This window comes from Vulpes lagopus, chromosome 4 (genome assembly GCF_018345385.1).
Source record: "Vulpes lagopus strain Blue_001 chromosome 4, ASM1834538v1, whole genome shotgun sequence".
NCBI lineage: Eukaryota > Metazoa > Chordata > Mammalia > Carnivora > Canidae > Vulpes > Vulpes lagopus.
In genome coordinates this window covers 143,027,197-143,043,434 of record NC_054827.1, presented here as the reverse complement: position 1 = coordinate 143,043,434, position 16,238 = coordinate 143,027,197, and the positions used below count along the sequence as shown (strand labels likewise).

At 37.4% G+C, this 16,238-nt stretch overlaps 1 long non-coding RNA gene across 2 annotated transcripts in view; it reads left to right on the top strand.

Annotated features, from left to right (window-relative positions):
* Positions 1–10,241: 10,241 nt before the first annotated feature.
* Positions 10,242–16,238, top strand: part of LOC121488667 — a 79,783-nt gene continuing 73,786 nt past the window's right edge. For both annotated transcript variants that reach the window (XR_005987203.1, XR_005987202.1), the window contains exons 1-2: positions 10,242–10,301; positions 11,426–11,566. This is a non-coding gene — a long non-coding RNA (uncharacterized LOC121488667). The remainder of the gene's footprint in view (positions 10,302–11,425; positions 11,567–16,238) is intronic.

The following is a 16,238-nucleotide window of genomic DNA, read 5'->3' as shown; positions in this document are numbered from 1 at the left end:
CATAATTAAGATGATTAGGCAATCGTGAACATTCTGCTTAATACTTTTACTCTATTTCAAAAAGTCTAATAAACTTATTCATGAAAAAACATCATCTTTAAAACAATGAGTCCCTTTTTTCACCAGAGCTGAAATGTTGTACTAAGGAAAGTAAAATCTAGTCAGACTTGAAAACATGATAAAAAGCAGATCCCACAGATTCATCAGAAATATGTGTTTCTATAGATGAGTTCTATTAATTTAAATGATTGACACTTCAGTAAAATAATTTATTTTTATTATTTTATAAAAAATGTATTCTAGAAATATTTTGAAAAGTAGCAAAGCATAATATTTATGAAGGTAATTACTGCTTAGAGGGGCATGCAATGGGATTATATTATTACCTTGTTATTTCATACCAATTATAATTGATGGCAAAAATACCTGACAAAAATGATTTATTATTATCCTTTTATATTATCTTAATTATTCTATTAATAGTGCACGGAGCAGAGAGATTATGGTCACATGCAGAGAGCCTGGTCTATGATCCAGACTGAGTGGCTGAAGAAAAGTCAAATAAACAAAGCTGGTAAAGTTGGTTGGGGCGAAATTGCAGATTTTTTTGAAAGCAGGATAACATTGACGGACACCATCGTATAATTAATACTAAGGTATTGAGCAATGAGAGAAAAATGTGGAGCAAATTGTCCCCTGTGGCAAGGTCATCGTGATAACATTAAATCATAGATGCATCTATATGATAAGCTTCATTTTCTGGGCTCTTTGAGTATGAAGCAATTTAGTTAATATAGTAATGATTTATCTTCATTATTTGAAGACCCAGGCTATTAGCTGATACAACTGGTAATGGATTATGGGACTTTAATGATTTTTATACTACTACATATTCTGTATATCAACAGATGTATCACTGAATTTTCTGCAAAAATGACTTTTTATATATTTATGTGAGGTTACAAATTATGTAAATGTAATATGTCCTTACTGTGACATGTGTAAGTTTTTTTTTAACTTTATTTATTTATCCATGAGACATAGAGAGAGAGGCAGAGACACAGACAGAGAGAGAAGCAGGTTCCCTGCGGAGAGCCCGATGTGGGACTCGATCCCAGGACCCCAGAATCATGACCTGAGAAGAAGGCAAATGCTAAATCACTGAGCCACACAGGTGTCCTGACATGTGTAAGTTTTGACTGAAAATTCAATTTGTTAGATCCCATGAGCAAAGGCTCACCAGTGAACTTTTAAGATTACTTCTCAGTTTAAGTTGAGGAGTAAAGAGAAAAGTAAAGGATCTCTTGTTTATTACAAGAGCCTTTTCATTTCTGAAAATAAAATTATAAACTTAATAATGGCCTCAAATATCCACCCCCCCCCCGAAAGGCACAGAGGGTGCCAGGAGATAAGACTGCCACAGCGTCTGTGAAACCTGTCTCCATCTTTGCAACCGAAGTGGATGTCAGAGGCTCTTGTCACACCCAGGGTATACGACCTGGAAAGGAGGGAATTGAACTGATTCCTGAGAACAGAATAGGAGTGGGCTTAACCTCCAGAGCAGCATTTGGAAACCATACTTTCATTGAATCTAATCATCGAACAGTTCTGCCCAATAACTATGCCAGTTAGAAAGAAAGAGAAGCTATCAGGTTGAAAAGGGTCAAATAGGGGATCCCTGGGTGGCGCAGCGGTTTGGCGCCTGCCTTTGGCTCAGGGCGCGATCCTGGAGACCCGGGATCGAATCCCACATCAGGCTCCCGGTGCATGGAGCCTGCTTCTCCCTCCGCCTGTGTCTCTGCCTCTCTCTCTCTCTCTCTGTGACTATCATAAATAAATAAAAAATTTAAAAAAAAAAAAAAAAAAAAAAAGAAAAGGGTCAAATAGCCAAAAAATAAAAAAAACACCAGCATGCAAGACAATACTTCATATTTCAAATCTATACGTCTCTCTACATATATGCACAATATATACGTGTGTATGTATGTATGTACACACATGTGTATATACACATATAAATAATGTAAACAGTAGAAATGACTAATGTAGGGGCACCTGGATGGCTCAGGTGGTTAAGAGTTTGCCTTTGGTTCATGTCATGATATTGGGGTCCTGGGATGGAGCCCCGCCTGGGGCTCCTTACTCAACAGGGAGTCTGCTTCTCCCATACCCTCTGCCTCTGCCTCCTACTCATGCTCTTTCTCTCTCTCTTTCTCAAATCAATAATTAAAAACTTTTAAAAATTTATGAAAAAATTAGAAAAATAACTAATGTAAAGTTCTGGAAGGATTTAAAGCAAACAAACAAAATAATTACTTTTGTAGAAGGTTGAAAGGGAAATAGCAATTTCAAATGATCACCAAATCAGACCTTGGATATTATGTTTTAATTTTTTACCAGAATATACATATATATATATATAATATATACAGATATATTATATATATATTTATATGGTCTTTTTTACGTTCTCATTTTTTATAACAAAGTCATTTGTGTCACATGAACACGAAGGTCCTCACCACCAGTTGAGTCTCTAGCAAGCACAATCACAGTGTCTCCTTCTTCTGAAATGATGGTAGAGCCAAGAAAAAATAAAAGCACATACTGGCCCTGCCTTTGTCACCACCACCCCTGATCACTCATGCATATTTTTCCTTTGGGAAAGATCTAGTTCTTCATGCCTTCATAACAATTCACTCTTGGTGATCATCGCTTTTTCACAGTTCTTCCTGGCCTCCAGCAGGAAACATTAATACACTTCAATACATTTAACAAATGTTTTATTTGCATGTTCACACCTTAATTTTTTTGCCGAGCTCAGGTCGGGTTCCATAAGTACATGGGAGCCAGAGTACTGAAACATAAATGAAACATTCATCAAATATGACAAACCGGTTTCAACCTTTAAAAAGAAATGCACTTTTTCATTAAAAGAAACCTTAAGAGATATATCTAGTTTTTCCTTTATGTATCTGCTTTTCATTTTCTAAAAAAAAATATATTTATTGTTTCTATGGACTAAAATGTACTAGCAATATTTTTAGCAAGTGTTTACAGTATACAATGTGTCATGGAGAAATTTAAAACCGGAATCGGTTGGTTCCTATCTTTGAGGAGCATATTACTGAGTTAGAGTAGTAAGATAGATGCATGGGCAAATTTGACAATGAAATAAAAGGAAATATAGGAGCTCAGAGAGAAAAAATACAGTCTGGAGTAATGAAAAAGTCTGTTTAAACTCAGCTTAAAATCTATCCTATATCAAAATTCCTTGTGCTAGAGTTGCTTGTAGTTGGAAATATATACTTGTGTGTGTGTGTGTGTGTGTGTATAGCTTCAATATTCATATTTGCTTATAAACATGTATATATACACATATGTATCATAGATACATATTTCCACAATTATGAATATTCACACTATTCACTGTTCATATATATACACACGTTATGCACATACATACTACAACATGTATAAAACATACATTCATTAATTCAATGACTTCAGTGTTTCATGGTATTAATACCTTTCTTTGTGTCTGGTGATCAGGACCGGGTTATTTAGTATAAGGGTTTTTTATTTGTTTGTTTTTGTTTTTGTTTTGGTCACAACTGTCACAAAATAAATGTGAGTAAACAACCACAAACAACAAGAAAAAGAGGTATTCATAACCTTCTTCAAAATAAGCCAAACAAATAAATGTACTGACAAGAACAAAAACAATAGTTAGCAATGGAGAGAAAAATGAGAAGATCTCTGCAAGAGTGATTCTTTTCAGGTAAAATTTAATCTTTAATAAATCAGAAGAGAGTGAAATCTTATGGAGACTAAGATATTATAAAGGAACAAGACCTCCATGTGCACTCTCTGACATTAAGAAACGGTAATTAGTTAAGGTATTTTAAGAAAAGCCCCAGCTGGGTCAAAATTTTCTCATCAAATTAGAAAATGTAAGTGAAATTTGGAAAGGCTTAAGGTGTAATATTTTCAGTTGATATGTCATGTGGCAGAAATAAGACTTGAAAGAGAATTTAGGGTCCAAGCAAATATACAAAGGCTTCAAACATGTCTTTATGAATATTCAAAGTATGACAGCTCTGATAGCTAAGAGTGAGAAATAGAAGGAGCATAGCCAGAGGGTAGCGGATCTTAAAAATCAAGAGGAAGATTATGGGAGAAATGTAGAAATCTGGCATAGTTTAAAAGCATATAAGTTAGACTGAATTGCAACAAAAACTTCATACAAGAGTTGAGGTATTAAATAATGTTGACCAGGTTTTAAATGTCAACTCATAGTCTTGCTCTCTAATCCTCATTTTGACAACCATATTCATACTTTTTGTGTTACCAGAGTATCAAATTATGAAGAAGCCAGTTTGTGAAGGTCAGGGTGCCTGGAAGTGCATGCATCTTGCATAGAGGTGGGACAAACAAAAGTGAGGTGTGGCTAGGGATGAGAAGAACTGGTCTTGGAAGCTGGAATCTCTAAAAGCTGCAGGAATTGAACAGTACAGGTAGCTTACTTAGATGTGCCATTCCCCGCCCAGGGCTCTTGATGACCTAGAACTCCAATCATCACTAATTTGAATTTTTTACACCTTAAAAGCCTTCAATGTTCATAAAGCTCAAGGAAAACTTCTGATTATTGAACTGTTAAAGATTTAGGTTTAAATTCAAAGCATCTGGATGATGAAGTTCATCTCTCTGAAAATGGACCCGTTTTGGTAATGTTGCTGTTGTTTGGAAAGCTGCCCTGATGGGTATTCTTCAGGTGATGAAATGATGGCTTGAATGGAGACAAGGAGATGAGGAAATGTTTTTGTGTACATGAATTAAGGTAAGTAAGATCTTGTACTAATAATTTTCATAATTTCTTTAAAGAACCAAACATCCATAATGCTAGTTTTTGGGACACCATTTATGCTAGATGCTATGTAGTTACTTTAATTATATTTCTTTTATTTTTATATTATAGATCATCAGATATGACTTAATATTGCCCTACCAATGGTTATATAATTATGAGGTACCTTAAAAGAAGTTATGGATAAGAGAAACAAAGATGTACTGTGGGAATTAAACCAATAAAATCCATATATAATGAGTGGACCATCTATAACAGAAAAATATGAATTTATCCTCAGTCCTTTTTTTCTTAAGACTTTATTTATTTATTCATGAGAGACACACAGAAAGAGAGAGAGAGAGAGAGAGGCAGAGACACAGGCAGAGGGAGAAGCAGGCTCCTCACAGGGAGCCCGATGCAGGACTCCATCCTGGGACTCCAGGACCATGCCCTGGGCCAAAGGCAGGCGCCAAACCACTCAGCCACCCAAAGATCTCCTATCTTCAGTCTTCAATGTCAGTGTAAACATTATCTCTTCTGAGAGAACTTTCCTGGTGCTATAATAGTGCCAAGGACTTTTCCAATCATTACTATTCAGTGTACTTTATTTTTAATTTATATTTACTTTCTATTTTCTCTTTTTAGACTTTGAAGTTTCTAAAGACAAGGGCCATTTCTGTCTTGCCTAGGGATAGCATTATACTCCTAGGGACTAGTTATTTTCACATAATAAGTGTTCAATAAATACTTCTTGAATGAAATAAGGCTGAACAAATGGTCAATAGCTATACAACAGAACACAGAAAAAGAACCACTGATTCTCAGAATTCTAACCGAGCAAGGTGACTGAGGAATAGTCTACTCAGTATTGAGTAAATGGCATATAGGTCGATTGCTAGTCATGTTCATTTTGTTAAGAGAAAGATTGTGTAAACAGAAGGCAATAGCCAGGCTATAAGGCAGGCTGAACAGTCAGAAAAGGGCAACCCCAAATGCTAAAGGAAGCAGTGTTAAGCCGACTGAGCATAGTGTTTGTTGGGTTGGCATGACACTCTGCTCACCAACCAGATCTATTGGGTGAGAGGCCACATCCGGCTCTTAGAACATAGCACCCTGACATTTGAATCATAAAAGCAACTCCTGTGGTCAGGATTCTGGGCATATTAATAAACTTCTGGTAATTTGAATCCCCACATACTTTTCTTGTGAAGAGAAAGTAAGCTACACAGGCTGATGCAAATGTCTAGTCTACTGGACATTTTGAGTCTTCCTCTAGCCTCATAAGTTAACATTCCTGGTTTCTTCAGTCTTAAGAGTTTTGTTAAATTGACATATCCCTGAAAGATACCTGCCAGGTTCCTAACTTTCAGGGCTGAGACTCTGAGACTGGTTTGTTCAGAGTTCTGCATGTGCAATATCCCTCATGAGGCCTCCTCCTCTCACCTGTGATGTGAAGCTACATCACAACCTCGCCTCTGCTCACTGTGGCGTTACGTAAGAAACCATCACAACCCTTCTCTCACAGAAGACCAGCTGCTGATTGTGACCCAGGTGTGGCTTTTTGTTCCATCCCTCGTCTCAGCTGCATGCAAAGCATTGAGATGCAGAAGCCACCAGGTGATACACATGTCTCTGGAAAGGCAAAACTACTATCAGAAAGCGAGTAGATGTGATTCCTATGTCAATGAAATCAAGATGTTTGGCTTTTGTTTGTCCACTGGAGGAAACTGAAATTGGCAGTAGGAGTCTTTAAATATTTTGAGGATATCACCCAGACAGATACCAGATTTGGGGACAAATGAAACTAAAAGGAATTTCAGACCATTAAGTTTTGTAAACCCCACTTTTTTAATCAAAAGGATGACATGTATTCAATTATAATAATGTTAGAATTCTGTGGATAGATGGGGCTGATATCTTGAGTACATCTTTTTTTTTTTTTCTGTTGATTTTCTTACTTGTGTCCATTTGCTTTTTGTCCTTATGAAAACAACTAATTTCTTAAAAAAGGTTTCATAAGAAGAATGACACCAGCTGGTGACCTTATCATCATTTCTGCTCTTCCACAAATTGAACAAGGTGAGTTATCATTTCTTCTTGTGAGAGATACTTAACCTTGTGTATTACATGGGTGACTTTCATTAGTAGAAGCTTCAGCCCTGGGTTATTTGTGGAATGCTGATGATTCATCTCACGTTTCATAGTGAATACCTCTGGAAATGGTCTCTCATGTTTCTGGCTATTAGCTTGGGATTGCTGACTGTTAGCCATTTAAAGGGGTCTCTCCTCTCTCTCTCTCTCTTTTTTTTTTTCCCATCTAAGGAGGTCTTATTGACCTAACACCTGTGTGTTTTGCAAAGCACGGCAGAAGGCGAAAAGGCAAATAAAATAGAGACGTATTTCAGACGGTGATACCTGGTCCCCGTCTACTGATTTACAGGCCTGTAACCAGTCAGTGATAAAATGGGTGATTAGGTAAGCCAATTCAGTATTGAGAAGATGGAAATAACTACTTCCGCTTCCCAAAGGATTTGGCAAAGTAGATATTTGGTGAGCTAGGATTTAGAATTCCACAACTGATGAGCATTTAAGGCTTTTTGGCTGAGACTGGCAAGACTGTTGAGATACAATTAACAACAAAGGACCAGAAATTGTGATACTTCAAATGAAGTATATGTCTTTTGCTCTGTTAGCTGGTCCCCAGGCTCCTAAGGATGTGCCAACTGTGGGTTGGCCATTCCTCATCCCCACAGGGGGCCAGTGGATTTCCTCTTCTATCAGTAAAGTATTTTTTATGAAAGTTTTCCTCTGAGGTTTTATATTGTCTTTCATTTGAAACATATTCCTGTTTCTTCATTTTGCTTGACCCTCTGTTGGCTTCTATTCATTAGATGAAAAACAGCCATCACCCCCGTCTTGAAGGAATGCCCTTTGGTAGAAGATAACAACTTAATGTTCAAGTCTACACTAATTCTTGGTCATCTCTCAAACCTTTGTAATTCACTAGCAACCTATATTATTTCGAATAGCTCCAGAATTTGAGGGTGTGCTAAGCCCTGCTGATGTCCCAAAGGGAAGGATTTCAATCAGCACCTGGATTCAGGCTGACTGGAAACCTGTTCTTCAGGCAGCAGTTTTTACAGAATGCAAATATATACAGTCCTTTAGCGCTGTATTCACAAGCCCTGCTGGCCTGCAGAGCCAGGCAATCTGGAAGTGTCCCCCTGGCAACAGTCACAAAAACCAGAGCATCAGACAAGAGTATAAACTTCTTTCTGGAAGCTACCAGAGAGCTGGAGCGAAGCAGAGGGACAGCATAGATTGCATCCATCAGCCTCTGTTCCCTGAGAACAGGTCCACAGTCTCCTTGAAGTATGCCAAACCAGAAGCCTGCCCCCCCAGGCCAAAGCTCAAAGATAAGCAAAGAGGCCTCTTTCTCAGAAAGACTGGGACTGTGTTTCAGTTGGCCTTCTGTGCAATACCCTGAGGGTGACAGTCTGCGGAGAACTGTTTTTCTGTTATTATAGTCCCATGGGACTCAAGTATGCAAGCCTCTCTGGCCTCCAGAGCCAGACAGTCGAGGTTCTGGGCTACAACCGCAAAAACTGGGTCCTCAGACATAATGACCAGTGAATCAAATGTTTCCCTGTAGAAGCTCCCCTGCAGGAGATACTGGCATTCTGGTGCAAGACATTGGGGAGTACAAAGATGGCATCCAAGGGAAAAAGAAGGAAGAAAAAAAAAACATGCACTGGCTTTAACAAGGCAAGGAGAGAGCACAAAGATGTCACCCATTGGCTAGAGTATAAAGATGATATCCATGGATGGAAAAAAAAAAAAAAAAGTCTAGAGGAAAAAAAAAAAAAAACATGATGCCTCCAAGGGAAAAAAAAAAAGAAGTCTGGAGTAAATACTAATACTAATAATTAATAATAATAATAATGTCAAAATGTTAAATCCTTGAATAAATAAAAAAGAAAGAAAAAGAAATATGGTACCTGCTGGCCTTAGTAAGGCAGAGAGAAAGCACAGAAATGGTGCCCACCAACCTCATTGCTGGGAGAATATTCCAGCAGCCCCTGCCCCTCAGTGCAATGCTTTAAAATGAGCAAATGAGCCTCTTTCATATCAAGTCTGGTCACTTTTCAAAGGCTGCTCCTGTATTGAGCCCAGGAAGTCTTTGTGTGAGCCCCTTAGGAGTCCTTTAATTTGCCACAACTCCATGGGTCTCTTGGGAATAAGCATGATTGGTTTTCAAAGCTAGAGGTTTTGGGGGCTCATCTCTCTTATCATTTGGAGTGCCCAGTGTATGGGGTGAGGATTTTATTCCTCAGAGAGAAGCTTTGGGTTTCGAATTCTCTCCTGATTGTGGGTCACCATGTAGGTTAGGTGGGTGAGCAGGTCAGTCAGGGAGCAGGTTGTGGCAGGATTGTGTCTCAGTCTCTCCTACCTGTTTTGGGGTGTGTGTGTGTGTGTATTTCTCCTTTGCCTGATGTGAAAGAGTTGCCCCACTAGATTTTAGATATTTTCCAGAGGAAACTGTTCCATATGCAGCTGGAGATTGGATGTGTTTGTAGGTAGGAGGGGAGTTCAGGATCTTCCCATACTGCCATCTTGAACACAAACCTACCTCTTCTTCTTCTTTTTTTTTCCTCTTCTCTTTTAATAGCCATAGATTCGTAGTAAAGGTTATTGCTCATTATTTGAATTCCTGTTAACAACTAAACACCTTCAGGTTGGATGTTGATATTACAAAAAGTGTGAGTCAAATTACTTTGTTTCAGTTACATAGTCTGTAAAGTAGAAGTAATCTGTAAAGTAGGTTGGTAGTGCCAGCCATATAGAGCTGAGATTAAACGAGTAAGTACACATAGAGCACTGAGAACCATGTATGTACTATAGTAAATTCTCAGTAAATGTTAGCTACGGCCACAAAAGCAATCATGATGGAAGATGAGGGTGATGAAATGATGCTTTATACAGCCTTTAAATATTCATGCCTCTCCTGGTTTTTAATACTCCAAAACACTACCAGACTCTTTCCACCCTAAAATATAATTTTCAAATCTTCATTAATCAAGAAGAAAATATAGAGTCTCCAAGGAGCCTCGCAGGTATATATGACTGTGCATTGGATCTTATGCAGACCGGCAGAGAGGACAAAAATCACATAGCTCACCTGGCCATCTGGATATTCAATCTAATAATAGGCTTAAGAACAGTTTTTTAAAGAGAAAATCAGGAGAGAGAAATTCCCTGTTGAATAATTAGAATAAATACAGGCATCATTTCAAGGAAGAAGTTATTCATTAATTTAACAATTATTTACTGGGATCAAAGTCCTTGCATTTGTGAAAGCTAAATCCTAGTGGGAGGAGAATGACAGGCTACTAAAAATGTGCATGCAAGATATTTCTCACGGAGACAAGTGGTACTGAGAAAACGAAAGCAGGTAAAAAGGATAGGCTGGAAGGGGATTGTCATCTTATGTTGGGTCATAAAAAAGGAATTACTGAGGAGAGAGTAGATGGCCAGATAGTTGAAGGAAGTGAAAAGTGATTCACATGGCACTGTCAGAAAGAACATTCCAGGTAGAGGTAAGTAGGTGCAAATGTTCTGAGGCATTTCAGATGATGTGACATTAGAATATTTCAGAAATAATAAGAAACCAGTGTGGGTGAAGCTCAATGAAAAAGTCTTGAAGCAATAGGAGATAATGTCAGTTTACATAGGACTTTTTTATGAATTAGATTAAAAACTGCTGACAGATTTTGAGTGAGGGAATGAAATCATCTGACTTACATTTTTAAAGAAGCGCTCTGGCACTGTGTTAAGAATCAACTGGTGGGAAAGAGATTAAGGACACTGAGGAAATCTCTAAAAGTCTGTTATACAAACCTAAGCAAAAACTGGTAGTTGCTTGGACCCTGGTAGGAGTGGAGGTATTGGGAGGGACTAGATTCTGAATGTATTATCCTTGATAATAGGATTTGCTTATGAATGGAGTATATCATAGAAAGGAGAATTACGGGCCAGGTGCTTTGGGTGGGAAAATTTATTTATTTGTTTATTTATTTATTTATTTATTTGTTTATTTATTTGAACTTTCAAAAAAAAATTATTTATTCATGAGAGACAGAGAGAGGCAGAAACATGGAGGGAGAAGCAGGCTTCTCTCAGGGAGCCCATTGTGGGACTCGATCCAGGGACCAGGACCACGCCATGAGCCAAAGGCAGATGCTCAACCACTGAGCCACCCAGGTGTCCCTGGGTTGGGAAATTTAGAGGGTTGCAATTGCTCTTGGAGAAACCGAGGAAAGAGCTAGTTGGCAATAGTGGAGGTAGGACTGGTAAACAGTAAAGATACTGAGAAGGAGCAGCAACCAAGAGAGAATGATGTTCCATTAATGAAGTATCAACTTTGTCAAATAATGGTGTTAAATCAAGAAAGACGTAGAATAAGGTATGACCATTTTATTGAGCAACACCAAATCTCTGGTCACCTTAAGTCTGATAGTGAGAATGAAAATCTCTTCAGAGGGCGGGCCAATACAAGAGTTGCCTTTCTTTTCCTAGGTCTCTTTTCACAGACACTTCAGTTATGGCTTTGTCACATCCAGGCCACTACACTCTGCTGTTATGGGCTTCAGCTGACTTTTTCTTGATCTATGTGGATTCCATCAGAGCCCAGAAGCTCTCCCAGAGTCTGAATGAGTGGTAAGTGTGATTCCTTCTATTATTTATTTTCCAGTGACTAGGCCTAGTGCTTTGACATGGTAGGGATCTAAGGAATCTGATTGAATTTAATAAAGCCGTAGATGGCATTTGTGTGGGCATTCAATAACTGTCAGCCCCTGTTTCTGCCCTGCATACATGGCTAGAAGCTACAGATGTGGTAAAAGATTTTTACATCAACTAACCTAGTACTCAGTGTTCAGGAGGCATCATAATCGTCTTCCTTAGGAACCTATGGCATAACCAACAACATTTGCTTATACCAGAGTATCTCTGAAAGCCATTTCCAAATGTCAGTTACGTTATTTGACACCTGAATTCTCCACATCTCTGTTGGATGTTAGGTACACTGCATACTTAACATGACCTAAATTTAACTCCTGGCTTTCTTTGCTAAATCTCCTTCTCCCAGAGTTTTCCCCATTTCCATCTGATGACAGCACCATGCTTCTAGGTATTAAGGCCAAAATATTTGAAGTTATCCCTGAATACTTGCTTTCTCCCACACCCTAAAGTCCATTCATCAGCATATCCTATTTTCTTAGTCTTTACATTATATTTAAAAAATTAATAACTTCCAACAACTTCCACTACAAATATCCTGATCTGAGGCATCATTGATACTAATCCTGTTACTGTAGTAGCTTCCTAATTAGCTTTGTATTTCTAAGTTTGTTCTCCACCTATGGACTATCACCCAAATAGCAGCCAAAGGAATCTTTTAAAACATAAATCTAATGAATCTTTAAAAAAAAAAAAAAAAGAAAGAAAAAAGGACACCTGGGTGGCTCAGTGGTTGAGCGTCTGCCTTTGGCTGAGGGAGTGATCCCGGGGTCCGGGATCGAGTGCCGCATCAGGCTCCTTATGGGGAGCCTGCTTCTCCCTCTGTCTATATCTCTGCCTCTCTCGGTGTCTCTCATGAATAAATAAATAAAACCTAAAAAAAAAGGCTAAATTATTACACAAGTAAGTGACTGACCTTGAATGTGAACGTTTGCGTCTAGAATCAGCAATTGAGTAAGTACTCAAGTTAGCAGTTAGAACACTTGAGAACTACATGCCTTCCCTCCCACTGTATATTAATGTTATAGAATAATATTTACTTTGAAATGAAAAAGAATAAGAGCTTTATATGTAGAGATATGAAGAGATATCCCTGCCACATTATTAAGTAGAACACACACATACAACAAATTACAAAATAAGTTCTATAGTATGATATCATTTGTAAAAATTCATGTATGTACGTATATATTTATGAATATATATTTGTTGTCCAACATTGTCCATCCCTTTATTATGAATGTATACACACAAAAAATTATCCTGAATAGGTGTTACATTATCATTTAAATAATTGAAAAACAACCACTATCACTACAGAATTCCCGTAACTATTAACATAAATCAATAAAGGTCAGCTTCCCTTTTTTTCCAGTGGGGTTCAGGACATTTTTGTCCTCATCAAAACAGAGATCCATCCCTTAGGGATGGTAGCTGGATTATCTGAGCTGAGCCTCTGTGGGAAGAAGGATGCTGCAAAACCCTTCACTACTCCTTATGTACATCATTACATTTCAATTTCAAAACAATTTCTTCAACAATATCCCCAAAGATGGCAGATTCTAACAATGTTTCATTCTTTCAAATGTGATTTAGGTTGAGTAGTTCCACACTTAATCTCCTCACTAGTTTTGACCCTCTGAACTCATGGCATGCTCCCAACAACAGTGGCCTTCAATAGAGGAAGAGCAGGGCAGGGCAAATATAAATTCTTTATGGGTCATGATTCTTTTTTTTTTAAGATTTTATTCATTTATTCATGAGAGACACAGAGAGAGAGAGAGAGAGAGAGAGAGAGAGAGAGGCAGGGACACAGGCAGAGGGAGAAGCAGGCTCCATTCAAGGAGCCCAACGTGGAACTCGATCCCGGGACTCCAGGATCAGGCCCTGGGTTGAAGGCAGGCGCCACACCTCTGAGCCACTCAGGGATCCCTGGGTCATGATTCTTTACTAAATACCTGGGGGTATACACATTTCTTATTGAGAATATTCTAATATATTCAATAAGTCAGAAAAAATTAATACTTTCCTAATTTACCTATCTACTCATTCTGAAATCCAGGACTAAATGTGTTTTTATATAGATGATAAAATATTATCAGTACAAGTCTTGGTTGAGCTAGCTTTCTACATACATAGTAACTGATTTGTGGCCTTCAGATACACTTGCAAAATTCAATAGCGTTCTTTTTCTTCTTCTTAAGTCTTTAGAAGTAGCAAATAAATTCAGTGTTTTCATTGTCTTTTCCTGAAACGAATCAATAATATTTTCTTGGTGCTAATTCTTATATTTCCATTTATATTTGTTAACACATATGCATACTTTTATCAATATAGCTCTGCATTAATTCAATAATTTTATCTGTAATCAATTTAATTATATTACTTTTATTCAAAGTGTACATTTTTAACATCATGAAGTGAGTAGTAAAGGGAAAGCAGTGGACTAAGTGAAGGGAGCAAATGTATTGTCTACAGTGCTTTCTAACAGAGAGAGGCATATGGAAGAGTGAGTTTATGCCAGGTGCAGGCTACACAGAGAATAGGAAAGGGGAGGGGATAGAGTGATTGGATCAAAGGAAACATAAAGATCTAATAAGAGTTGAAATAACACAGTACTTCTGGACTGTCATCCTGTATTACATTTTAGTTTAACATCCCACACATTTTAAATTCCATTTATAAATTTATATTTACTCATTTTCATGCTCAAAACCAATTAATTTTTACTCTCTCATTTAATGTCATCAGCTCTTGCTTGAATTGGCCACCTAAGAGCATTTCAGGGCCAAGGTCATTAAAATATTTCTGAACCAGAAGTAATTTCCCATGAAGTCCCCAAGGTGTTAGATTTCAAACCAATACATATATTATGGCATTTAGAACTCCGTGATTTTCATTTATGCATATCCCAGTCAGCATATGATCACAGCTGGAAAAATGAGCTTGTATAATGAAATAAATGAGATGCCAAAGCAATAGTTCTTCTTAGAATGGAAGCCATTAGTCTAATTGCCACAGATGGATGATAATCAGGTCTCATGGCCCCATTACTTAGAGTTGTTTTTTAAGCTTCAAATATGAATATAATATTCTCTTGTTTTCTTTGGGTGGTCACTAGCGTGGAGCAAGAAAATATTCCTGTGCTAAGATGTGAACTGATAATTTCCTGAGGGAATATTCTTAGAATTCTGAGTGTCAGAGTTATCCCTGAAATCTTGTTTGTTAAGTTCAGCACATAGGATGTGGTGAATGGAGATGTTTACCCAGGATCCTCACCTGTAAAATGGATATTATCACCATCACCATCACTATCATCACTATCATTTCTATCTAACAGTGTTGGATTTTTTGAGATCATTGATGTAAATAAAGCATTTAGCATATACCCTGGTAGATAGTAATGACATACAGATATTTTTTAAAAAGTATGTATGTATATATTTATTTATCAAATTCAAAGTTATTGTAGATTCTTCTTTTTTTCTAAGATTATTTATTTATTTGACACAAAAATTTAGAGTAACTTTGAATTTGATACATTTCTATGTATTTTAGATCTGTAATTGACAGCCCTTCCTACTTCTTTCCCATGTAAACACTGAACTTTGCTTAAGAGAATGAATTTTTCATCTTTGAGCAGTAAAGTAGAAGGAGCAAGGACTTTAGAGTCAGACTAGACGTGTTTATGATGGTAGTACTGCTATGTAAAGGTCTAAAACTTGGGCAAGTCATGTAACTTTTCAACTTCCTCACCTATAAGAGTGCATAAAAGTACTAAAAGTGTAAAGATTTTGTAAAGATTAATACATATATGAAATGCCCCCAGATATTCATTAATTGTAGCTCTCATTACATCATTATAATTTCATGATAAAATGTACCCCATTCTCCATCTGTTACTTGTTTTTTTTTCCACGGATAAATTTCCTGACCGGAATTTTTAAGACAGTTCTTTCAAAGTAAATTTGCCACATTGTTTCAGCTCCGTTCAGTTCTCTTTGTTTTGCATTCTTCCTCTGGAATGGGAGAATATGGAAAATGATACTCAGTGACTTTACATAGGCTGGAACCATGACTTTGACATTAGAAACTGGAAGGAGAGTTTCTTAATATTTCTGTCTCATAAACTGAATATGCAAAATAATCTACTTTCCTTCTGAAAACATATAATCTAAGCCTCAGTATCTTGGACATTCTGAATTCCAGAGAAAACGATGAATTTTTACTTCACAGGAAAATCTGAACTCCCCTCCGCATAGGCCTTTCTTTCTGCTAGTTTACTGTGTCCTTGGAATATCGTCCTTTAGCCAACTCCAGTCTTCTCTAGACAACATCTCTTCTTCCTTTGGGTCTAGATTCAACCCAGAAAGATGTAGCCTCATTTTCTTGATTCAGAAAGTTCACTTTTATTTTTTTCTTAAGTCCCTCTTTCATGATAATGATTACAGATGTAGTGATTTTGTTTGCATTTATCTCCCACATAATGTGTCCCCAAGAGCCAGGAAGACTATATATATTGTTCCCTTTATACTACTGGCACAGGACAGTACCACACACACCCCAGCCATCTTCTGAATATTTGGTGAGT